The sequence below is a fragment of the Hemiscyllium ocellatum genome, chromosome 12 (genome assembly GCF_020745735.1).
Source record: "Hemiscyllium ocellatum isolate sHemOce1 chromosome 12, sHemOce1.pat.X.cur, whole genome shotgun sequence".
Lineage (NCBI taxonomy): Eukaryota > Metazoa > Chordata > Chondrichthyes > Orectolobiformes > Hemiscylliidae > Hemiscyllium > Hemiscyllium ocellatum.
Window position 1 is genome coordinate 88,250,902 of NC_083412.1, and position 27,543 is coordinate 88,278,444.

Below are 27,543 nucleotides of genomic sequence, written 5' to 3' on the forward strand. Positions count from 1 at the left end.
TATGTGACCCCCATGATTCTGTAAACCTCCATTAGGTCACCCCTCAACCTCCCAAGGTCCAGTGAAAAAAACTTCCCAGCCTATCCAGCCTCTCCTTATAACTCAAACCTCCACTCAGTTGTCAGCAGGACTCAGTCAAATCAAGGAAGCTAGCCTTCACTCAGGGTGTCCGCGCACAATAAGTCAAGGACAGCCTATGATACCAACCCAAGGGCTTGGAAATGGACAAGCAGCAGTTGGAGACAAGGTGATCCCCACATAAGGAGTAAGGAGTCAGGAGTCAGGAAACCCACCAACCATCTTGTGTCTTTCTGTCCTATTGGTGGCTGCTTTCCTCCAGGAATGGGAAAGAGGCAGGTATTAAGGGAGGTGAACACGGGTGGCACAGTTGTTACTTTTGGTTCAAGTATGGAGTGACTGGACAGCGTACAGGCCACCTGAGCTTAGTGGTATTGGGGTTAGGGCGGGTTACAGTGAGCGGGGAAGACGTTGCAGACAATATTGAGAGTGGCAGAGCAGCATTCATGGTGAGAGGTGAGTAATCTAGCAGAGATACAGCAGCAGTGAGGTCTCAGAGAGAAGGTAGCAGTACTCACAAAGATGGAGTTGCAAAGGTCATTGACCTTCATCCTACATTGTTGTGCTTCAAGCAGACTGCTTTAACACAGGGGGCAACCTGGGAGCAGGCTGCATGGCCTAGCATCTTGACCTCCACCATTAGCCTTAGGGGAGGAGGATGCCCCGTGCCTGCACCACCCTGTTCCAGCAGCACCTCCAGGAATGTTCCCCGCACAGCAGGAATCTGAGTTCACCTCATCTGCCATGTCTGGAAGCTGGTGAATTTCAGAAAACCTGCAAGTGGTGAGGTGGTGAAATGGAGTCAGAATCAGAATACAAGGGATGCTGTAGGGACAAGGCAGATGGTTAATGGGAAGAGTTTGGTCAGATATGACAAAAGAAAATTGTTTGGCTCTGTGGCCGTAATCCATCAAACAAAACTCAACACATCTCAGACTCAGCCAAAACAAATGCATCAATTACTATTTTATTATGAGAGACTTTCTTCTTCCTCTATTGTTTCCCTGCCTTTCCCACCTTCAGCTGTTGACATGTCACTGCGGTGTTTCCGTTCATTCTGATAAGCAAGGCCAAGAGATTAGTTTTGGATTTGAGCAATGTTGTGTCACAAATATAATGGACCGAATAACATCCTTCTGTGTCGTGAACCAGTAAGGTTCATCCACGAATATGAGAGGTTCCAAACTAGTGGATCACATGGAGAGCTTCAGCTAGGCCAGCTCCATCCTTCACTCATGTTTGTATACAAATACTTCTAGTGAGTGATTGGTGAATACAAGTGGGACTCATCAAACAATCAGAAGAATTTTACAGCACAGCAGGAGGCCAATTGTCCCATCATGCTCTTTGAAATAGCTAATCAATTAGCTATCACTTGCCCACTCCTTCACAAGAGTTCTGTGACTTGTTTTCATGTGTTATATATCTACTCAACTCCATCTTGAAAGGTGCCATGCAACTTGAACGTAGAACACTAGAGCACAGGAGCTGGCCTTTTGGCCCATGATATTGTGCCCAACATGACACCAAATTAAACTAATCTCTTCTGCCAGCCCTTGGTCCATATCTTGGTGCTGGAGGAGCACAGCAGTTCAGGCAGCATCCGAGGAGCAGCAAAATCGACGTTTCAGGCTAAAGCCCTTCCTTGGTCCATATCTCTCCATTCCTTGCATATTCATGTGCTTAGCTAAAAGTGCCTCAAGTGCCCCTATTGTACCTGCCTCCATCACTACCCTGGCAGCACATTCCAGACTCCTACCACTCTCTGTGTAAAACACTTGCCACTCACATCTCCTTTGAACTTTCCCTCCTCACCTTAAAAACATGCCCCCTAGTATTAGATAACGATTCTGATTGTCAATCCTATCTATGCATCTTGTAACTTTACAGACTTCTATCAAGTCTCCACTCAGCCTCCGCCACTCCAGAGAAAACAACCCAGATTTTTCTAACCTCTCCTTACAGCTCAGACCCACTAATCCAAGCAGAATCCTGGTAAACCTCTTCTGCATGCTCTCCAAAACCTCCATGTTTTTCCTGTAATGTGGCGATCAGAATTGAACATAATTTGCTTCTACTGTTCTTTATGGTAGAGCATGCCAAGTTATAATTATTGGTATAAGCAATTTTCCTCATTTTGCCTTTGGTCTTTTTTTTTCAGTTGTTATAAATCCTCTTCAAATTGTTTATCCCTAACCCTAACATATACACATGTTGCAAACTCACTGCTGCCTAGCAAGTTACCTGGAATTTGATTATTAAATCGAGACTTGATGTAACTTTGGACTGACCTTCAACCTTCTGGTTGAGATTCATGTGTCATCATAAATTGTCCATAACCAATTTCCCACTACCACCCTGTCTACCTCTTTCTCTCTTCAACAACTGTCTCTAATAGGAGGCCTGAGATTTCTTCACTCGCTGTCAGATTCTTACAGTGAATTGCTTGATAAGGTTCAAAACTGGAGCCACATGGTAGAAACCTCCTGATAGCTCTGCACATATTTAGTGATCTTACTCAGCAAAAGGAGGCCTGACGTAGGAAGCTGAAATATTATACTGCTGCAGCCAAAGGAGTATTTGGGAGAAATGTTTGTAGCTAGAATTTGGCTCTTGCTAACACAAGGTTCAGTTGAGGTGGATAACATAGACACTTTGAATGGGATATTTGATAAATACATGAGGGAGAATTGAAAGGAAGGGAATGTTGATGAGGTTAAAAGTGGCCAAGATAACCTTTCCACTCTATTGTTCTCATGCCTTCCACAGTTTTCCTTTGCCTTAACTGTCCCTAAAGTCTGTTATAGACCATACAGTTATGCCTCCCACATGACCCCCGATCTTGTTGCCATGGATGAACCTATCAGGAACAAGACACTCCAAACAGCATTATTCCAGAGATTATCAAAGCACAGGAGTCTCCCCATTATGATCTACAGAGAAGTAAACTTGCATAATATCAACTTCAATTGACTGTGTTCCTTGGTCAAATTACTGAAAATGCCTACATCGCAATCTCCTGCTTTCTCAACCATCAAGGGCCCAAAATTCCAGGAAAAGAGAAAGAAAATGTTTCAAAGTGAGCCTTGAAATGCTCCTTGAAGCCGAGAAGCTTTGCACTTAAAAACTGAGGAGCTTGCTAACAATCATTCAGAATGGCAGCAACTTGTGAATCAAACTGTTTCAGGTTTGGATTCATAGAGGTGTACAGCAAGGAAACTGACCCTTCAGTCCAACTCATCTATGATGTCCAGATATCTTAAATTAATCTAGTCCTATATGCCAGCACTTGACCCATATCCCTCTAAACCCTTTCTCATCAGATAATCATCCAAATGCCTTTTAAATGTTGTAATTGTACCAGCCTCCACCACTTCCTCTGGCAGCTCATTCCATACATGTACCACCCTCTGTATGAAAACGTTGCCCCTTCGGTCCCTTTTAAATCTTTCCCCTCTCACCCTAAACCTATGCCCTCTAGTTCTGAAATCCCCAATTCCAGGGAAAAGACCATGTCTATTTAACCTATACATGCCCCTCATGATTTTCTGAACCTTTATAAGATCACCCCTCAGTCTCCAAATCTCCAGGGAAAACAGCACCAGCCTATTCAACCTCTCCCTATAGCTCAAACTCTCCAACCCTGGCAACATCCTTGTAAACTTTTTTCTGAACTTTTTCAAATTTCTCAACATCCTTCTGGTAGGAAGGAGACCAAGATTGCACACAATATTCCAAAAGTGGCCTAACCTATATCCTGCACAGCCGCAACATGATGTCTCAACTCTTACTTAATGCTCTGACCATTAAAGGAAAACATATCAAACATCTATTTCACTATCCTACCTGTGGATCCACTAACAAGTTTTGAGAAGGAAACCCAAGGAAACAGAAACATAAAAGTAAAAATCTGGAAACACCAGCACTGCTTTGCCCGGAGGCTCACTGAAGATGTTACCCAGTATGGTGATGAAACATCTGAAAATGAGCCTTTCAGCTCAGTGAGCAAACCTACATCCCGTGACTCCACTTTCAAAGAAGTATGAACCTGCACTCTTTTGTCATTTTGTTCAGCAAAGTCACAATGACTTAATGGTAAAGCAGAGATGTGACGAAAAAGGACAGAGAAGGAAGCAAACCCTGGACTTGGGACTCACCCTACCTCCACTCAATGGCCTGCCCCATGAGCCCAAAGATTTGTGAGTGGACAATTGACATGTTCAGTGACATAAAGACCCATATCAGAAACATCCTGAGAAGACACCATTCCCGAATTGAGAGACAGTTAATGATTTCAAAACAAAGAAGGGTGTGAGGTAGCTAATGTAGTGCTCTGATATGGACCTCTTGTACCTAAATGTTTGTCTCTGTGCTGGAAGTTATACTGGTAATGACACTGTCTACTGATGGTTTATTCTGTTTGGGTTCATTACTCTCCTGGTTAGCACCTTTCATCATTCCTTTCCTCACTGACCAACAACTCAAATTTAAAATTCCTGTCCTCAATTTCAAATATAGTGGCTCAATGCTTAGCATGGCTGCCTCACAGTGCCAGGGACACAGGTTCAATTCCAGTCTTGGGTGAATGTGTGGAGTTTGCACGTTCTCCCCATGTCTGTGTGGGTTTCCTTCGGGTGCTCCAGTTCCCTCCCACAGTCCAAAGATGTGCAGGTTAGCCATGCTAAATTGTCCCATACAGTCCAGGGATATGCAAGCTAAGTTAGTTAGCCATGGGGGTAGGTTGCGATGTTTTTTGGAGAGGCGGTGCAGACTCATAGAGTCATACAGCATGGAAACATTTCATGATTTCATACCTCCATTGCCTCCAGTCTCCCTGTCTCTGTAATCTCCTTGGATCCGACAGGAATGCTGTATTTCCCTAATCTTGTACGTTTGTGCATCTCCTGATCTCCACCAATCACTCACTGGTTGCTGTGCAATCTGCCATTCAGGCTCGAAGTTGCACGTTATCTGAAATAACTGCACAGAGGCTGGTGTGCTGTCATCAAGTCACCCTTTATTTACATGTACACTTTACATGGGCTGTGACCAGCCAGTTCAAAGCCTGTGCCGAGACTGAGCAGGCTCTCTGAATCTCTTGTTGATATCTACCAGCTACGGCTCCCTGATTGGCCCAGGTTAACAGACCTAATCAAGAATCTCATAGTCAATGAGATCTACTGGGTCTTGGTTCCAATCATGCTATCACCCTTCTTCAAAATTCTCCATTCTATGGTTCGATCTTTTTTATACAATGCCTCTTGTTTGAATGAATTCTTGATCACCAGGCTGAATCAATCAATGCTTTTGTTTTGAATTGTGTCTCTTTACGTTCCAGTAAATCATTTTAAGCTCTATAAATGTAAGTTGTTTGGGTACTGTAGTCCATACACTTAACTGCCTCTGTGCAGTGACACCTAAAGCTACATACAAAGGGTGATGAAAATTTCTGTCCCTCAACATCTCGATTCTTCAAACACCATTAAACTGATCCCAGGCTGTTTACAAGAATGGGTTAAGACCCTCTGCTGTACTTCCTTCAGCTCCTTCCTGCTCGTGCACAACTAATCACTCTTTCCAGGGAAACCATGTATTACGCCACTGGAGGAGAGGAAGTGACCTGATCCAAGAGATGACTCCATTGGGAATATCCGGAAAGTAAAGCCAGATCAAGGCAAAGTTGACTTGCAGCAATTAGTACGCAAATCTTCCAGTAGTGGTAAAGAAGGTTCCAGATTTAAAGTCGTTTAAGGTCAGAAGAAATCTTGTAAGCAGAACTTCAGCCAAATCTTCTCCTGATGTGTGCTCATTCCATCAACGTTGTGCTCATTCCATCAATGTTCTCAACCAAGGATGTGACTTCTTTGTCTAGCCTCCTTATTTTAAAAGTCTCACCCTTGTATTCAAACTCATCTGTGCCCCACCCTATTTCTGCAGCTGTACAATTCTCCAAGCTCTCTACATCTCAACGCCTACAAGTCTGGCTTCTTGTACATCCTGGTTTCCATCATTGCACCATTATCTGTCAGGCCCTCAGCTGCCTAGGACCAAAGCCCAAATGTTTTCTCCTTCAGACTATAAGACCATAAGAGTAGGGGTAGTCATTTCAGCCCCTTGAGCCTGCTCCGCCATTTAATACAGTCATCTCACTCTCAAGCCCACTTTCTTGTCCGCTGTTCATTGCTAATTAATATTCAATATATTCAATGTCCCAGCATCCACCACATTCTGGATAGCGAATTCTACAGATACATGCCCATTTGAGAGAAGTAATTTCTCTTCATCCCTGTTTTAAATCTGCTACCCCTTATTCTAAAACTATGATCTTTTGCTTTCATGCTGCCCTACATGAGGAAACATCCTCTCTACATCAACTTTCTCAATCCCTTTAGGATTGATGAACATCAATGATATCACCTCTTATTGTTCTGGACTCAAGAGAATATTAGCCTGAACGGTTCAATCTCTCTTCACAAGACAAACCTGCCCACATCTCTGGAATCAATTCAGTGAACCTCCTCTGTATTGCTTCCACTACAGCTAAATCCTTCCACAAGTCAGGGGACCAAAATTGTATACAATATCACAGGTAAGTGACGATATTGCCTTGTACAGCTGCAGCAACATTTCCCGACTTTTATACTCTACTTCTTTAGCAGTGCAGACAGTCTTCGGGCTGTGAACGGATTCAGTTCTTGAGTCAGCTTTCAAGTTGATTTGTAGACAAGTTGGATCACACTGCAGGACAATATTAAATAGCCATTCGTAAGATTCGTAAATCAGATCTTTAAAATTATGATCCTTGCACCCCTGCATGTGAGTACCCTTGTGTTCTACAAGATCACAAGGGATCTGGACAAAGCAGACAGAAAGAACCAGTTCCTGTTAGCAAGAAGATTGGAATTGGGTGACAACAGTTTAAAGCAATTGAAGAAATTAAACAACATTTTTAAACAGTGGTGAGTGGTTAGGATCTGGAATGCACTGCCTGAGAGTGTAGTTGGGGTATATTTCATTAAGGATATATCATGAAGATGCTTCCATTGTCTTGGTTTGAGGACTCATGTTTAAGAAATAGTGAAAATCATTCCATTTGAAAAACCATGAGATGCTTAGACCCAATTGTGTAAAAATGTTAGCTGGAAGCTGAGACATTTTTGGGAAGAAAAACACTTTCTGAAGTCATAAAGTTAAAGAGATAAATAAAATAGGGAAAAGGACCTTCAGCCCATTGAGTCTGTGCCAGTCAAAAACAACTACCTTACTATTCTAATGCCATATTCCAGCAATTGGCCCATAGTCTTGTATACCTTGGCATCATCAGTGGACAGCTAAACACCAAAATTTTAGGTCTTTCTGAGTCTACCACCCTTACAGGCAGAGAAAAATTCTCTGCTTGCTAGAAGAAACTTATAAATAGCCAGAGCCTCACAGACCACTGAGATGTTGGGACTGGTTTTCAGAAAAGTCACATATCTGGATTTATGGCAGTAAGGAATTTTGTTTTTTAAATATATTGTTTGGACAGGTCAGCTGAGTTGCAGCGTGCTAACAGCAAAGTCACTTAACTCCTCGAAACCGTCTTCTTCGGACTAAAGTTCCTGGACCAGATATAAGTGGAATACAAATCTGATCCCATGTCACTTGATGAGGTGTAACTTTATTACAATGCCAAACAGTAAGACAAGCTTAGGATGACATTGATTGCTTAGAAGTCGTAAAACAAAAGTTGAACTCAGGTGGTCAATCCATCAAAAGATTTCCTCATCCAATTTTAGAGCAGCTGATCAAACTGAGCGATCCACTGTCATGGTGAGTTATGAAGTTTTCTTTACACCTTTTTCCTTGCTACGGCTGTGTCAAATAGGTGGTATATAGTCTTAGCCCATTTCTTTGGTTTTCAATTACATCACTGTCCTGTTCAAAACCATCACCATTCTCAACTAATACCATCAGGCCATGTTTGAATAAACATTAAAAATCATCTGTACTTGGATTTATCTCTCATATATCTCAATAATAGAATGTGGGAGACAATTTTACGGTTCCAAAATTAATGTACTTCACTGCTCCAACATGGCTTTAGACTTTTAGCAAAACATTTGTGACTTCACTGATATCTTCTAATTTTCTTTGCTTTCCTCTTCATCCTTGGTCAAGGTACCAATCTCTTCTTCTATTTCTGCTTCCACCACAAAGAGATAAACCAGCCACTCAAGATTTCATCATAACCTGCTCACTCTTAAAAATAGGAAAGAAGTGTGAAATTAACCAGCTGGGGCTTCTTTTCCCTGTAACGTTGGAAGCTGAGGGGTGACTTTTGGACTCCCCACCCCAGAAAAAAGAATTTGGCTATTCAATCTGTCCATGCCCCTGATGATTTTATAAACCTCAGTAAGGTCACCCTCAGCCTCCAACGCTCCAGGGAAAAAGCCCCAGCCTATTCAGCCTCTACTTATAACTCAAATCCTCCAACCCTGATAACATCCCCATAATAGTTTTCTGCACCCTCTCAGGCTTAATAGCCTTCTTCCTATAGAAAGGTGACCAGCATCGTATGCAGTATTCTAAAAGTAGCCTAATCAATGACCTTTACAGCTGCAATATGACATCATAACTCCAATGCACAATGCTCTGACCGTTGAAGGAAAACATGCTACACACCTTCTTCACCACCCTGTCTACCTGTGACTCTACTTTCAAGTAACTATGTGTCTGTATTGCTGGTCTCTTTGTTCAGCAACACTCCCCATTAACTGGTCACAAGCCTCTTGTCTGAAAAACAATCCTCCACCACTACCCTCTGTTGCCTACCTTCAAGCCAATTTTGTACATAAGTGGCTATTTCCCCTGGATCCCATGTGATCGAACCTTACTAACCACTCTACCATGTGGAACCTTGCCAATCATTTTGCATGTAGAGCATACCACTCTGCCTTCACCAATCTTCTTTATCACCTCTTCACAAAACTTAAGTCAGTGAACATGATTTCCCACAAAGCCATGTCGATTATCCTTAATCTGTTCTTGCCTTTCCAAATATGTATATGTACTTTCATATTTCAAATGGTGCATTAATCACCTTTATATCTTTGTTGAATGAGTCTTGTTTTAAAATAAAGTAACAATTCTTTTGCTGAAAAAAACCTGACTGTCAGATTTCTTTTTGTGTGCTGAAGAGTATAAACTACATGCTTGGCCATATTGGTAACTGGGTCAAACACATAAACCTCGAGAGTGGGGGGCTAGAAAAGCACAGCATGTCAGGCAGCCTCCGAGGAGCAGGAAAATTAACGTTTCGGACATTCTTGGTGAAAGGCTTGTGCCCGAAACGTCGATTCTCCTGCTCCTCAGATGCTGCCTGACCTGCTGTGCTTTTCTAGCACTCCGCTGTCCAGCATCTGCAGTTCTCACTTTCATCAAAAACATAAACCCCTGAATTGTAACCTTAATGATACTGGAAAAGGACTGTGAATTCCTCCAGCTTTGATAGGCACAGCCATCATAAGAGAACAGAATAATTATCAGAAAAGAACGTGCACAGTTATGAGGTCAAGGCAAGGCAAGTGGGAATCAGTGAGTAGCTCTTGTTGAGCCAACATTGACACACAACAGGCTGAATGGCCTCTTTCTCTGCTGTAATAATTCTATAAGATGTACCTTTAAACCTACTCATGTGATCAAATGCTATTTTAATGTCACTTTACAACAGGATTAGACAGTGTAGTTGCAGGTAGGATGTTCCTGGTGGCACGGGGGTCCTGAACCAGGGGTCACAGTCTAACGATACAGGGTAGGCCATTTAGGATTGAAATGAGGAGAAATTTACTCAGCCAGAGAATGGTGGGCCTGTGGAATTCTGCTACCACAGAAAGCAGTCAAGGTCAAAACATTGAATGGTTTCATGAAGGAGTTGAAGAGTACACTTGAGGCTAAAGGGATCAAAGGGCATGATTATATAAAAAATAACAGCAACAAGCTAATTCAGTTGGAAGATTAGCCATGATTATGGAGAATAGCAGTATAGGATCAAAGGGCCAAATGGCCTACTTCTGCTTCTATTTTCTACAGTGCCAAATATTGTTTAAAAACACTTCTGTGAAGTGCCTCTGGGTGTTTTACTCCTTCAAAGGCACTATATAGATGCAAGTTGTTGTTGATTGAACATCAAGTTCCAGAGCTGTCCATCAGCCTTTAGTATACAGTTTGAGAACTATTATAAAACAACACAAAGCATTCACCTTCTGATCCACCTTTCCTTTGCTATCTCAAGGTGCAGCTAATCAGGTGACCGAGCAGATGAAATAAAAAATGAATGCAAAACATCTAAACTTTAAAAGTGCGAAAGAAAAACAGAAAACACTGGAAATTCTCCATGGGTTTGGTAACATCTGGTAAAGAATAGTTAACAGTTTGGGTGGAGACCCTCCATCCGTTTTGACAAGGTTTGTAATGGAGCAGCTGAGGCTCTGTGAGTGAAAGTCTGCTCTCGGTGTGACTTTATTTCCTAGCTCCATGTGTGGAGCCTATCAGATGTTGTTACAGCCAGGGATTCAAAGGGAAACAAGAAATTATTTATTTTCCTTACACCAATCCTCCTGGAGAAATAATCGAGTACAATAGATACCTGGAAATGATTAAACCGCAGTAATCTCATCAGGATGACTTCATAAACTTCAGATGAGAAAAGCTTGCATGATTTACAGTCACGTTCGGATTTCCAAGATAATAGAACCATACTGTAGAGGCCGTGCAGCTTACTGTGTCTATTGTGTCTCTTTTAAATGTTATTTAACTAACTGAACTACCCTTGCCTTTTCCACATAGTAGTCAAATATTTTTATTCATTCTTTTTCCAATTCTCTTTGTGAAGTTGCTTTTGAACCTGCCTTGATCACACTTCATTCACTTTTCCTCTGATTTTCTCCCTGCAATTACCATAAAATGTATCCAGTAATCACCAACCCTTCTGATCCTGCAACGAATTATTCTTACGCACTCCATCAAAACTCACCATGATTTTGAACACTTGCTTTAAATCTCATGAAACCCTGTTTCTCTCAACTTTCCTCTAAAGTGAAATATTTCATCCCCAAGACCATTCTAGTCAATCCCTTCCACACTTTATTGAAGCTTTCCCCTGAACATGGACTCAAGTGAAAAGGTGGAAGTGGCTGCTCAGTGTCCTGTCTACATGTTGCACAGCAGAAATTCACCGTGGCTCCTAACATAACACCCACCAATCACTTTTCTTTGTATTTGTTTATGGAATTGTTATGAACTAGGCCTGACCACTCAAAACATTCTTAAGCGGACAGCCCAGACAATAACTTTGCAATTTGTTTCGGTAAGTGTACAGTGAAAATTACCCAGAGCAAGTTAGTTAGGTTGACTGCCAGGTTTTAAAACAGACAAAAATGTATTCACAAAATTACACAATGAAACACAAAGAACTGAATAGAGAATCCCTACAGGACTCAGTCTATCCAAACTAGACTTAATTATGCTGTTCCGAATATATGCAACAATCCCACTATGCAAACCCCCTTAAAACAGAGTAAAAAGAAGGAACAGATGTTTACAGGTTGAAGTTAGAAGGGCAGAACGAGAGAGAGCCTGTTCACAGAATCCACTGCTGAAATCCCAACTACTTCTGGACTAAACTGCTCAGCTAGAGAGCTGACCACTCCCCTTTCATTACACAGGTCACTTCTAAAACATGACCACTTTGGCCTGAAGTCTCATCTGTTTACATATAAACAAAAAGGCCTCTCAATGTCCTTTAATGTCTGGACCAAACCAGTCCAATTGGCACCAGAAGAGTTTTATTACCCCTCTGAAAAAAAACCAAGGACACACAGTATCTTGAGAAAAGGAACAGCTTTTAGAAAAAAGGGACCAGCTTTGTGACAGAATGTAGAGATCACTAGCTGGGCCGGGACACCCCCAGTTGCCTCTTGATCGACTGTGCCATTTGATTGCTACAGATCTAGAGTCACATTTAGGCCAGATAAGGAAACAACTGCAGATTTCCTTCCTTCGATTAGTGAACCAGATTTATTTAAGACAATTGATGTATCACCATTAGGTTACTATTAATTCCAAATATTTATTGAATTCATTATTGACTAGACTTGTGACAGAATCAGGTGGGTCATTGCAACAATTGATAATGGTTACATGGTCACCATTAAGCTTATAATTCGTTTAATTCCATCTTTTATTTTCTTATTGAATTCAAATTTCGCCATCCCCCATAATGGGATTTGAGCCTCAATCACCAGAACATAATCCTGGGAATTTAGATTAGTAGCCCAGTGACATTCCCAATATGCCACAAAGCCTCCTGTCCATCTTGCAGGACAAGGACAGCTGTTACGTAAGAGCACCACTACCTGTAAGCTCTTTTTCAAGTCACTCACCATCCTGACTTGGAAATATATCACTATTCCTTCACTGTCAATGGATCAAAACCCTGAAGTTCCTTCCCTAACAGCATTGTGCAGCTACCTACATGGACTTCAGCAGTTCCAGAAGGCAGCTCACCACCACCTTCTCGAGGGCAACTAGGGAATGGACAATAAAGGCTGGCCCAGATAGTGATGTCTACATTCCTAAAGAAGGGTTTATGCCCGAAATGTCAATTCTCCTTGGCCTGCTGCGCTTTTCTAGCACCACACTTTTCAACTCTGGTCTCCGCAATCTGCAGTCCTCACTTTCTCCTGTCTACATTTCATGAATGAATTAAAAAGCCTCACGTTGGACTGACCGTGCATCTTCACAAACCCATTTCTAAGAGTGTCTTCAAGCCACTTACAACCACACAAGAAAATTAATGTTTAAAAAGACCCAAACCTGGCAGATGGAGACTTTGTTCTAAGGAGATTCTGTTACAGCATCGTTTGTGAAAATGACAATTAGTTCAAGTATTGCTTATCAGGAAATTTAAATCCTTTATCTTAAATTGATACATTTGTTTGTTATACTGAGGACATACTTCATTGGGAAATATGAGCAGAAAGTATTTTTAAAAGTAAGAAGTGACATGATTGGTGCATATTTTTCAGTCCCCCTCCCTGACAATGGGGGTGTACCCAAGCACCCTGAGAACCATTACTTGCTTGGATATGTTAGAATCTGTCTGGACACTGAAGCTTCTGGTAAGGTTGCATTTGGTAGCCAAATACTCAGCCTGCACTGCACAGCTCTGGAGTCCAGTCTTTAACAGATGTGCAGTCTGTGTAACCGCACAGAGAGTCTGATTAAAGTGTCCATGTGCTGCCTTCTGCAGAAAACATTAATCAGGAACATCTAGCTTGCAAGGGATCTCCCACAAGAACCAAACTTTCCACAAAGTGAAGGTGGGATCTAACATCAATCTCCATTGGCAAGAAGGAGAATCTTTTTTATCCCTGATCACAAGTCACCAATAAACCAGCATGTCTAATACCCACAGAAGCAATAGTGAGGTAATTGACTCAAATCTGACTGAGCTAATTGTGTTGTCAGTGCGAATCAGGGCCTGGCGAATTCCAATTTCTTTTGTAAAATCATGTCAGGGAGCAAACTGCAGCTGATTCATGTTAAATATCAAGATGCTGTTTGGAATTCTGGCTAAGTGCTCTCTTGTACCTTGACAAAATTCCAAGGGAACATCAAGGATGGTTAGACAGAGTCTCATTTTAATGCCTCATCTGAGATCAGCATTTCTGACTGTGTGGCATCCCTTGGTACTGTACTGGGGCATTGACTCAGATTATCAGCTTAACCTCCTGACTTTGATGTGACCAAAGTCTTTGAGAAATGGAAAAATGCCATGAAGCTCAACTATCCCTTTCACTCTTGACAGATAGACATTCCCTTCTCACCCACCTAACCTTCTCACAACAGCAAGAAATTACAGATAGTTGTGAACTCAGCCCAGTCCGTCATGAAAACCAGCCTTCCTTCCATTGACTCCATCTACACTTCCCACTGCCTTGGGAAAGCAGCCAACAGAATCAAAGCCCCCTCCCACCACTGTTATACCCTCTTCTGCCCTTTTCTGTCAGGCAGAAGATACAAAAGTTGGAAAACATGTCCCAACAAATTCAAGGACAGTTTCTTCCCTACTGTTATTAGACTTACAAAAGGACCCCTCTTATATATTAGAGTTGATCTGTCTCTCTGCACCTTCTCTGTAGCTGGAACACTACCTTCTGCATTCTGTTCTATTACCCTGATGTACTTATGTAAGGTATGGTTTTGCTGTATAACATGAAAAACAATACTTTTCACTGCATCTAGGTGCATGTCTCAATAATAAATCAAATCATAGCTTTCACATTGCTGGCTCTCTGTCATTGTGGAGTCTTCCTGGCAGGTTATTATCTGCTGGGAATCCAAGCGTTGGACTGCAAACAGATTTTCCCTGTGACTGCTTTCTGTGGAGTGATTTTCGAGCGGTAGAATTCTCAGGGAAAGCTGTGCATCCTTCCCAAGCTGATCCTTCCTTTCCAAAGGGAAGAGAACAAAGGTCGCGCACCATGTAAAGCAAGGTCTGATTACTTCCTCGATGCATGTCTGGACTGGTGGACGATCTGATGTGACAGATTGGAAGGATTCAATATCCTGAGTCAAAAGCAAAATGCTGAAAATCTGTAATGGAGTGCTGGAGGTAGTCAACTGGTCTAGTAGCATCAGATCTGAGATCATTCATTGAAACTGGCTCTGGTTTCACTCTCCACAGATGCTGCCAGCGTGTGTGAACACTGTTTGGTCGAGAAATTTATGTGTTTATGTAGAGAGTCATGCCAGCACATTCAGCTTGACATTAACATGTAAATGTATCCCAACTTTCATGGGATTTGGCACCAGTGTTTATTGCCTGACCCTAATTGCTTTTGAAAAGTTGGTGTAGTCTGATTTCTTGAGCAGTTGCAATTCTTTTAGTACAGGTACACCCATATACAGTTTTGTTGAGATGCCAGGTGGACCCTCCAATTCTATTCATTGCTTTACCTTTTTGGAACAGTGGCATGGGAGGTTCTATTGGAGGGAGACAATGCGAATTATGACTTGGTCCAGACTCCTTTTCAATGAGTAAATAATTGAGTGTAGGAAACTGGCAGGGGCAGGAGACCATGCGAGTGATCTTGCTATCATACTGTTGACCATACTCATGGATGATTGCGGATTGCATTGTTAGACTGTGAAGGTGATACAACCAAAGAAGCAGAAATGAGAACAAAACGTAATGGTCTGGAGAAGCTCATCAGGTCTGGTTGCATCTGTGCAGAGAGAAACAGAGTTAGGGTTTCATGTTGATGATCTTTCATAGGAACTGTAATGGAATTTTCAACAGCTTTGTTGGAATATTAATTCTGTTTACCTCCACAGGGATGATCTACTGAGATTTTCCAGCCCTATCTATTTTTTCTTATTTCAGGTTTCCAGCATTTGCAGTATTTTGCTTTTATATGTGTAGAAGCAACACAAACCAAGTTTGTGTGATTTCTGCTGGAGGTTATGTAACTAATAACTGCATTTTACTCTGTATGATCAGGTTTTACTGAATTGCCGCCATCATATCATCTTTCTTTCTTTCTCATATCTAAGTTGCTGGTGCTGTTCCTTTTTGAGTTTGTTCATAGGATGTGAATCTCACTATTTAAGCCTTCATTTACTACCCTGGTGAAGGTCACGATGAGTCAACTTCTTAAACTACATCGAGAGTGGTGTGCTGGAAAAGCACAGCAGGTAAGACAGCATCCGGGGGGAGTAGGAGAATCAACATTTCAGGCATGAGCCCTTAATCAGGAATGAGACCTTTTTGAACCACTGCAGTCCTTGGAGTGTGGGAGGGAGTTCCAGGATTTTGATTCATAACAGTGGAGGAAGGTGACATGCATACATGTCAGGAAGTTGTGTGGCTTGGAAGGGATAGTGCAAGTCATGGTGCTCCCTCTAGGTGGTGGAGGTGGTGGATTTAGAAGGTGCCATTGAAGGAACCTTGGCACAGTACATATTGTAGATCGCACTCACTTCTGCTACTGAGTTTATGCAGTGGAGTGAGAATTAGATTGGGTATAATTCATGGGGATGAGGGCATCATTGGCCAGGCCAACATTCATTGCCCTTCCCAAATTGCCCAGAGAGCAGTTAAGAGTCAACCACATTGCTGTGGGTTTGGAGTCACATGTAAGCCAGAGCAGGTAAAGATGAAACAAAAAACTGCAGGTGCTGAATCCAAAATAGACAGAGGAATGGAAGGGAGGGGGATGGGCTGGGAAGGGAGTTGGGGGATGGGCAGTGCGGTTATTTGAAATTGTGGAACTAAATGTTGAGTCCTCCAGGCTGTGGGCTGCCCAGATGGAAGATAAGGTGTTATTCCTGCAATTTGTGGTCTGATCACTCATACCTTACTACTTCACCATTCCGTCTCCTCTCCCCACCCAAAACCGTCTCCACACATCTCCCCCCCCACCCCCCCGTATCTTCAGCTCCCCCAGTCCTGAAGCAAGATTATACCCAAAACACTGACTTCTCCATCTCCTGATGCTGACTGGTTTGCTGTGTTGTCCCAGCCTCCTGCTTGTCTGGATCAGGCAAGGATGACTGTTTCTTTCCCTGAAAGACATTGGTGAACCAGATAGGATTTTCCAACAGTGGCTTCATGGTCATCATTAGATTCTTAATTAATGACTATATGTTTCTTTTTTTTATTGAATTCAAATTCCACAACCTGTCATGGTGGGATTTGAACCCAGATCCCCAGAACATTACCTGGGTCTCTGGATTAACAGTCCAACAACAATACCACCAGGCCATTGCTTCCCCTCGTGGGCTACTTTCTTCTGCATATTGCCTAACTTCTTAAATCTTGTTGGAGATGCACTCATCTGGACAAGTGGAGAGTATTCCATCACACTCCTGACTTCTGCTTTGTGAATGGTGAACAGGCTTTACAGAACTATGACATGACTCATAACACTATACACTCCCACAAGCTGCAAAAACTCAACAAGCGTCAGTGAACTGTAGCTGACAAAGGAAGTTAAGGATTGTATAATATGAAAAGAAAATGCTTACAAAGTTGGGAGCAATAGCTGTATGCCTGTGGATTATGACATTTTCAAAGTACAGCAAAGGAGGACCTGAAATGGATTAGCAAAACTTCTAAAGATTCTACAAGTACACAAAAAGGAAACATTTAGCTGAGATGAATGTGGGATGACTTAAAAGCAGAGTCCAGACAATTTGTAATGGGGAACAGAGAAATGCAGTGAAGCTAATTGATTATCTTGTGTCTGAGTATTCGGACACTGGAAGGATTGGAAAGCAAAAGTGACTTCAAGTTTACCGAGGGTAGAATGTGGGCAGCCAGCCATTAGAATAGTCAGGTTTGGAGGAAACATTGGCATGAATGAGCTGAGACAGGGTACAGAAATACCTAGGGTTGGTATTTTGAGAGGAAGGGCAATGCCAACAGGAGAGATGGCACACCCAAAGACAGAATACAATCAATAATCTATAAATTGATTCTCTACATTACCCCTAACAGCCAGGGTTATACTGGCTAGTGGATTAGCCATGGGAAATGCAGGATTACGGGGATGAGGTAGGATGTTCTTCGGAAGGTCAGTGTGGACTTGATGGCTCAAACGGCCTGCTTCCACACTGTCGGGATTCTACAACTCAGTGAATCACAGCTAACTTGGAGACTAGGAGGGGAAATGCTGAACATTGTACTATTACTCAAAGGGATAGGTGTTAATGTCACTGTAATTAATAGGATCAATACTGAGAATTAGAACTAACTTTTATTTAGAAAGGCATTGCTTAATCAGAGATAGTCAGTTTTTTCTTTCTTACGAGAGGGTTGTTACTTACAAGCCTAATTGAATTTTTGAGGAAGTATCAAGGAGAATAGTTCAGTGGGTGTTGTCTCCATGGCTTTTAGTAAGACATTTGACTAGGCCTCACATGGCAGAATGGTCAGACAAATTAAAGCTCATGGGTACTGGGGAATGTGATGGGTTAGATATTTGTGAAGTCTCATCAAGATTTCCTTCCTCCGACATTTTACGCCCAGCTAGTGAAGGTAAGTGTCATGTATGCCTTCTTCACTGCCCTGTCTACCTGCACTGATATCTTCAGGAATCTCTGGACACAAAGATCCCTTTGTTCCTTGGTACTCTGTAGAGACCTACCATTCATTGTGTAAATTCCTTTTTACTGTACCTCCTAAAATGCATCACCTCACACTTATCAAGATTAAACTCTATCTGCCATTGCTCTGCAGAAGTTACCAGCATATCAATATCAGTTCTGGTAACCACACTATTAAAAGAATATGCTTAAAGTGGAGAGGGTACAGAGGAGGTTCACCAGGATGTTATCTGGGATGGAAAATCTCAGTTATGAAAACAGACTGGATACACTGGGTTTGTTTTCCTTGGAGCACAGGAGGCTGAGGTAAAAATTGATTGTGGTATAGAAAAGTATGAGAGGCACAGGCAGAATAGATTGTGAAAATCTCTTCCCATTGATAGATGTATCTAAGACCAGAAGGTGAGCAACAAGTGGTTTAGAGGATGTGCTGCCTGAGAGGGTGGTGGAAGCAAATTCTCACGCAACATTGAAGAAACATCCGGATGAATACTTAAAATACCCTGTCTCAACTCATTCATGCCAATGTTGCCTCCAAACCTGACTATTCCAATATATTCCCAGCTGGCTGCCCACATTCTACCCTCGGTAAACCTGGAGCCACCTTTGCTTTCCAATCCTTCTATTTCTCTATTCCCCACTGTAAATTGTCTGGACTCTGCTTTTAATTCATTGTAGTTTATGGAGCAAGTGTTGGTAAATGGAATTGCTGGAATATAAGACAATTTTCTATGCTGCATGAGTCTGAATGTAGATGCAAAATTAGATCAGAAAACAAAAGGTCAATAAATGTTCTTGTGAATAGAAAGTGATTGCCAATGATGGTCCACAGGTTCAGTTTCGGGTCCTTTGCTATTCACGGTACATGTGAATGATTTAACATAAATATGGGAGGTATGATTGGAAAATTTGCAGATTTGCAGACAGATTTAGCCAAGTAGTTGAAGAGGATGGCTTTCAACCTCAGGATGACATTAACAGTTTGATCAATGAAAATTTAAAATCAATCCGGAGAAGTGCAAGGTCTTGAATTTGAGATGGCAAACAAAAAAAATGGAATATATAATAATCGCGAAGGTATTGGAGGGTGTAGAGGAAATGAGAGACCAGGAAGTGTGTATTCACATCTCCCTGAAGGTGGCTGGTCAAGTAGGTAAGGTGGTAAAGAAGGCATATTGAATGCTTTTATTCTTTGAGTGAAGTATTGAATACAAAAGCAAGGATGAAATATCAGAACAATATAAGACACTGGTTAGGTTACAGCTGTAGTTTGCATACATTCTTGTTCAACAATAACAGGAAAGACATCATTTCTACACAGAGAATACAGCAGTGAATATTACCATGGTTTGAAAATGAAAATATATTGGATAAGCTGAGGATGTTTTGCACAGACAAAGGAGGCAGAAGGGTGGCTTAATGGAAATGTACAAAATAATGAGAGGCTTGGACCAAGTGGACAGGGAAAACTTGTTTTACCCTACCGGAGAGGTTAATGATTGAAGGGGATATGCAGGAAAACACTTTCACAAAGAGGCTGCCCAGTTGGGTAGTTAAGGCAGAAACCCTCAACTCAATGAAAGGGAACCTGGATCTGCACCTAAAGCTGAAACCTACAAGGTGCTATTCGAATAGTCATTTAACTTATCTTCAGCCAGTACAGACACAATGGGCTGAATGGCCTCAGAGTGTGTCCTAATATTTCTAAGGTTCTATGGGTGCTCACCTGTTCAATGGGAATAGGCTCGAGGAAGTAGGAGGTGGGACAACTGTAGATGTTATGCTTGGAGAATATAATGGAGATAAGAGAAAGCTAGAGAAAATTGCAGGAAAGAAGGTTAAGGGAAGTTTAACACAGTGGGCTAGCAAAAAGGAGGAGCCAGCTGAACAGACCCACTGAATTAATTCCATGAGCTTCTCACACTTGCCATTGTTTCACCTGAAGATAATTAGGGGTGGACAAAAAGACACTGCATTTTTCCTAAAATTAAACAAAGAACCTGTGGGTGCTGGAGATCTGCAACAAACACAAAGAGAAATTGCTGGAGAAACTCAGCGGGTCTGGTAACATCTGTGGAGACGGAAACAGAGTTGACGTTTGAGTCCAGCGACCCTCCTTCAGAAGCCTTCCTCAGAAGTTTATTGCCCACATCCCTTTGAAAAAAAAAGACAGTATACGGTGACTTAATTGGCTGCAGCTGCACAATTTCTACATGCAGCAGATATTTGTGAATTGAAAAGTGTCTGTTTCAATTGGCTATTCGTAACAAAGAGGCCACCCACTGTGCATCTTCCAGCACATGTACACCCGTGTCAAGAACAGAATTGTGTCGGGAGCTGTCAGCCCAGACTGAATTTATTATTTTCAGAAAGACTGCAGAGAAAGAAAAACACTTTGAATGTCTCTCACCTTTCAGGAGATTTTCCCCACACTGTCAAATACCTGACCTCAGGCTTGTGATGTTCCACTGTGAACGAAGAGAGGGAGATCCCAAACCTGACAACTGAGATATGAGGAGATGAAATAATCCCAAAGGAAACTTCAACCCAGCAAAAAAAAAGCAATGTTTGAATTTCAAGATCCAAATATTCTCACTTAGATTAAAAAACAACATTCTTGAAGAAGGTTTTTTTTGGGCGGAAAAGTAAGTGTGCAATAATCAAAAACATCATGCAAATTTATTTTTCAGCCAGCTGCGCAATGCGTAACATATCTTGTTTTTACAAGCTCACAAGCTACATATCAAGATGGGACGTCACTCAGTCCATTTGGGTTTGCTTTCCAAATGGATTCTCTATAATTCGTCTCAGTCCATTCATGATGCAATCTCTCAAGCAACCCATGTTTCAGCTTTCCTTCATCAGAGCATGAGCTGATGTCCAGTCAAAATGGAGACCCAAAATGGCAGCCCTTGAACAGGGTCAGGAGCACAGGTGAAGGTTCTTCAGTGAAGATCTTGCAGCCCACAATCCTTACTGTAGAAAAGAGGAGGCTGAAAACTGACACAATCGATGGTTTTAAGGTTATAATGTGGTTTAACTTGGTAGACATAGTGTTTCAGCATCTACAGCCATTGTTTTTACTTACACATAGTGTTATGTCTTGTGTTTCCCAGAAGTCTAAAACAATTACACTATTTGACACTGATACTGGATCAAGTATATTTTCTTACATTTTGCACAGAATTTATGACGGGCCAGTTAGAACTGAGATGAGGAGGAATTTCTTCTCTCAGATGGTGGTGAATCTTTGAAATTCTCTGCCCCAGAGGCCGGTAGTGGCTCTGTCATTAAGATCAAGTGAGTTAGCGACAGATTTCCACTTACTCATGATGTCAAGGGATGTGGAGACCCTGCAGGAAAATGGTGTTGAGACAATAATCGGCCATGAACTAGACTCAAGGGGCTGAAAGGCCACTCTTAATCCTATGTTCTTTGTCGGGTGGTGTTCTGGACCAGATCAAATCCCCTCAAAATATATTCAGAACGCAGTTTTCCCCTTAATTTTTATTTTATTTTAAAGCTAAGTGTAAGGCATTACATTCCAGATGCAATTCGACTGGTCAAACTACTCAATTTAAAAAAAAACACACTTTATTTTACGCAAGAGTTAAAATGTAGACAAAATAAAATTAAAAGAATAGAATTGGCTTAACTGCAACTCTATTGAAATGCTTAACAAATAATAGATGTATTAACTACTACTAATTAACTGTTCCAATATATTAACATCCCACCCCTTGGCAAAGGTAAATTCAGTAAAATTAATTGTCTCACATGTAATTCTAGCAGCAGGAAGAGAGCCCCAGCTATTAGCTGTATCAGGGAGAGGAATAAGAGCTTCCACATCCAGCTTCAAGACCCCCAGCAACTGCAGAAAGTAAAAACTAAACATCTGGTTCTGTTGAGAGTTTGAAGCCCGACCCATTCAGGCTACTTCTATTGTTTCAACTTTTTTAAAAAAAACCCGAGGCCTTACAAGCTGTTTACTTCACTGGCATTGAGCAGAACACTCTACACTTTTGTCTCAATCATTGTTCATGAAAAAACCCGGACAAAATGCATCTCTGAAAGTATTCGTATCATGACAGGTTGGAAGATATTATGAAATATCAACAGAAATGGCTGAGAACAGCCGTGTTCTTCAGACATTTAGTGAGGCCCATCTCAAAGACAGGAATATCTCACTCCAACTTTTATTTCGCTGATTGATGGCACCAAATTACCTATTTGGGACATCATTGTCTATTCAATGTTGACAGCCCGACTCACCTCATTAAAATTCAGCTTCTGAGGTAACCAAACAAACTTGAAGAAAAAAAAGAGCTCCAGATATTGGAAATCGAAAAAAAAACAGAAATTGCTGGAGAAATTCATGAGGTCTGGCAATATCTTGAGAGAGAAAACATGGTTAGGTTTTCGGTTCCAGTGACCCTTCTTCACAGATGTAGCCGGTCCTGATGTGGTTGTGAAGCAATTTCTGTTAATGTCAAGAAGACTTGGTATGGAAATCAGAGTGAGTACCTGTGATAGGGTTTGAGTTAACCCTGTCACCATTGGCTCTAAAAGGACTGCCATGTTGCATTCTATCAATGGGCACCAGCCACAAGCAGCACTCTTCCATAGACATTGGCATCGAGCATGTGCCAAGCCCTCATAATGAACATGGCACCTCTTCAGTACACTAGCAGCCTGCTTACAATATACAATACAATATACGTTTATTGTCATGTGTACTCCATTGTAGGACGACATTGAAAAGCTTTTACAATGGCTGCCTTCTTATGGCGACATCGTAGGTACAAGTACCTGGGTATAATTCTTGGATACAGTAGAGGAATAAAACTAGTTGCACATCATACGGAGTTGAAAAATAAGTTAAAAATAGGACATCTTTAAAGGTTTGGCATTACAGTAAGGTTGGAACTTTCAAATAGACATTACAATGTAGCAGCTCAGCACAGAGCTCCACATGTGGCCTGACTGCCCAGGACAGATCCCAGTCCAACAGCCATCCCCATTCTGCTCCAAGACCCAGACCGCTCAGTAAGGATCCAGCTGCTCCAAGGTAAGTTCCAGGACTGCCTCCCCAGGTGCCAGTCTCTGCACGGAGACACACTGCCCACGCGATGCTCCAGGGCAGCACCCTCATGCACTGCTCTGGGGTTGCTTCAACACTGTCCCAGAGTTCACTGCTCATGGTGTTCTGGAGCTGGATGCTCATGGTGTTCCAGGGCTCATTGCTCACAGTGTTCCAGGACTCACTGCTCACGGTGTTCCAGGGCTCACTTCTCACAGTGTTCCAGGGCTCACTGCTCACACGGTGTTCCGGGGCTCATTGCTCATGGTGTTCCAGGGCTAACAGCTCAGGGTGTTCCGGGGTTCACTGCTCACGGTGTTCAGGGACTCACTGCTCACGGTGTTCCAGGGCTCACTGCTCACGGTGTTCCAGAACTCACTGCTCACTGTGTTCCGGGACTCACTGCTCACGGTGTTCCGGGGCTCACTGCTCACGGTGTTCCAGGACTCACTGCTCACTGTGTTCCGGGGCTCACTGCTCACGGTGTTCCATGGCTCACTGCTCACGGTGTTCCGGGACTCACTGCTCACGGTGTTCCAGGACTCACTGCTCACGGAGTTCCGGGGCTCACTGCTCACGGTGTTCCGGGGCTCACTGCTCACGGTGTTCCGGGGCTCACTGCTCACGGTGTTCCAGGGCTCACTGTTCACAGTGTTCAGGGTCTCACTGCTCACGGTGTTCCAGGACTCACTGCTCACGGAGTTCCGGGGCTCACTGCTCACGGTGTTCCGGGGCTCACTGCTCACGGTGTTCCGGGGCTCACTGCTCACAGTGTTCCAGGGCTCACTGCTCACGGTGTTCCAGGGCTCACTGCTCACGGTGTTCCGGGGCTCACTGCTCACGATGTTCCAGGACTCACTGCTCACTGTGTTCCAGGGTTCACTGCTCACTGTGTTCCAGGGTTCACTGTTCACAGTGTTCAGGGTCTCACTGCTCACGGTGTTCCGGGGCTCACTGCTCACGATGTTCCAGGACTCACTGCTCACTGTGTTCCAGGGTTCACTGCTCACGGTATTCCAGAGCTCACTGCTCACGGTGTTCCAGGGCTCACTGCTCACGGTGTTCCGGGACTCACTGCTCACGGTGTTCCGGGGCTCACTGCTCACGGTGTCCCGGGGCTCACTGCTCACGGTGTTCCAGGACTCACTGCTCACGGTGTTCCAGGGCTCACTGCTCACGGTGTTCCGGGGCTCACTGCTAACGGTGTTCCAGGGCTCACTGCTCACACGGTGTTCCAGAGCACACTGCTCACAGTGTTCCAGGGCTCACATCTCACAGTGTTCCGGGGCTCACTGCTCATGGTGTTCCGGGGCTAACAGTTCATGGTGTTCCAGGGTTCACTGCTCACGATGTTCAGGGGCTCACTGCTCACGGTGTTCCAGGTCTCACTGCTCACGGTGTTCTGGAGCTCACTGCTCACGGTGTCCCGGGGCTCACTGCTCACGGTGTTCCAGGACTCACTGCTCACGGTGTTCCAGGGCTCACTGCTCACGGTGTTCCGGGGCTCACTGCTCACGGTGTTCCAGGGCTCACTGCTCACACGGTGTTCCAGAGCTCACTGCTCACAGTGTTCCAGGGCTCACTTCTCACAGTGTTCCGGGGCTCACTGCTCATGGTGTTCCGGGGCTCACTGCTCACGGTGTCCCGGGGCTCACTGCTCACGGTGTTCCAGGACTCACTGCTCACGGTGTTCCAGGGCTCACTGCTCACGGTGTTCCGGGGCTCACTGCTAACGGTGTTCCAGGGCTCACTGCTCACACGGTGTTCCAGAGCACACTGCTCACAGTGTTCCAGGGCTCACATCTCACAGTGTTCCGGGGCTCACTGCTCATGGTGTTCCGGGGCTAACAGTTCATGGTGTTCCAGGGTTCACTGCTCACGATGTTCAGGGGCTCACTGCTCACGGTGTTCCAGGTCTCACTGCTCACGGTGTTCTGGAGCTCACTGCTCACGGTGTTCCAGGGCTCACTGCTCACGGTGTTCCAGGGCTCACTACTCACGGTGTTCCAGGGCTCACTGCTCACGGTGTTCTGGAGCTCACTGCTCACAGTGTTCCAGGGCTCACTGCTCACGGTGTTCCAGGGCTCACTGCTCACGGTGTTCCAGGGCTCACTGTTCACGGTGTTCAGGGTCTCACTGCTCACGGTGTTCCGGGGCTCACTGCTCACGATGTTCCAGGACTCACTGCTCACGGTGTTCCGGGGCTCACTGCTCACGGTGTCCCGGGGCTCACTGCTCACGGTGTTCCAGGGCTCACTGCTCACGGTGTTCCGGGACTCACTGCTCACGGTGTTCCGGGGCTCACTGCTCACGGTGTCCCGGGGCTCACTGCTCACGGTGTTCCAGGACTCACTGCTCACGGTGTTCCAGGGCTCACTGCTCACGGAGTTCCGGGGCTCACTGCTCACGGTGTTCCGGGGCTCACTGCTCACGGTGTTCCAGGGCTCACTGCTCACACGGTTTTCCAGGGCTCACTTCTCACAGTGTTCCGGGGCTCACTGCTCATGGTGTTCCAGGGCTAACAGTTCATGGTGTTCCAGGGTTCACTGCTCACGATGTTCAGGGGCTCACTGCTCACGGTGTTCTGGAGCTCACTGCTCACGGTGTTCCAGGGCTCACTGCTCACGGTGTTCCAGGGCTCACTACTCACGGTGTTCCAGGGCTCACTGCTCACGGTGTTCTGGAGCTCACTGCTCACGGTGTTCCAGGGCTCACTGCTCACAGTGTTCCAGGACTCCCTGCTCACGGTGTTCCGGGTCTCACTGCTCACGGTGTTCCAGGGCTCACTGCTCACTGTGTTCGGAGACACAAAGCCCCACACGCTGTCCCAAGGTTCACTGCTCCAGGGATTTGCTGCTGTTGCCTGATGCTACTCCAGGATTTCCCTCTGGTGCTGTGGGGAGAGAAGAAGAAAAAAAAGAGGAAAAAAAGAAAAAGAACAGCCAATGCAGTGGAGCTCTGTCAGGAGTGTCCTACACTGCTGCCATCTTGAATATGTAATGAAGTTAGGAAGCAGAATATACCCTCACCCAGTGCTGAAAGGCTGAAGGAGGGTCACGTTCTCTGCATGGACAGAAACCCAGCTCCAGGATTTGGCTAGGCAGCATCTCAGAGCTACACACTCACTCAATTAGCACTCACTCAGTTAACAGTTCCCTGGCTTCTTGCAGCTTCCATACTTTACCTGTTGTACCTGTGTATGTGTTTGGTGTTTCAGCCAGAGCCAACATCTACCAGTGCTGCTCTATTCAGATGCTCTTTAGCCACTTTTCACGCTGGTCAGTAAGGAGTATGGGAACCATCTTGACATACAGCATACCAAGACCCCATTCTGAACTACAGCATGTGACAACTGCCCAGATATTTATTCAACCAAATCATGATGCCAGGAACGGATGGAGGATCTTCCTCAGTCCAGTCGGGGTGGGGGCTTAGAGACTGTTACTCAGGGGGTCCTAATACAGTGAGTCATTGGCACAGTCTGTGGTGGCAATTCATGTTTGGGGAGATCCGTCCCAGTACCATCCATGGAATGGACAATGGTCAGTCCTGTAGGGTCAGCAACATCAGTCAGGGGAATCGCATCCCATCAGTCAGAGAGCCTGCAAACACAGCAGTCAGAAGCTGCTCAGGCATGTCTAGGTGCTGCTCATGACGGTCAGTTACAAGTCTGGGGCAAATACCGTTCCGTGGGGCTCATCCAATCACACTTTTCAGGTGGTGGAGATGGGCCCTGTACAGGGGGATCACTGATAAACCATACCAGGGAGTCAAGACTGGAGTAGTGAAAGCACAAGAAATTCAAGAGAAACTATGTAATTTATCGAGGGAGTGATAAGAATATGAAGCTAGCTATCACAGTTGGGGGGGACAACGTGGGTAAAGTGAGGACTGCAGATGTTAGAGATCAGAGAAAAAGTGAAGAAGCATAAGCTTATTGGTCAAGCTGTCGACTCTGCTGCTGTTTGGATGCTGCCTGATGGGCTTTGGAGTTTGGCCCAAAAGTGAGAGATACATCTGGTCTAGGGGTGGGTCAGCTTTCTCTGTGTGAGTACAGTCTTTTCACTTGCCTGTGCCTTACCAGTGCCAGAATTTTCAATCCACAAGTAACATGGATGTACAAGAGGGCAAAAGGGGAACAGTAGGATAGCTGATCAGTTTCAATAAAAAGAGATGGGAGAAGGTTAGGGTGAAACATAAACAGAGTTTTACACTGTCAGACTGAATGACCAGTT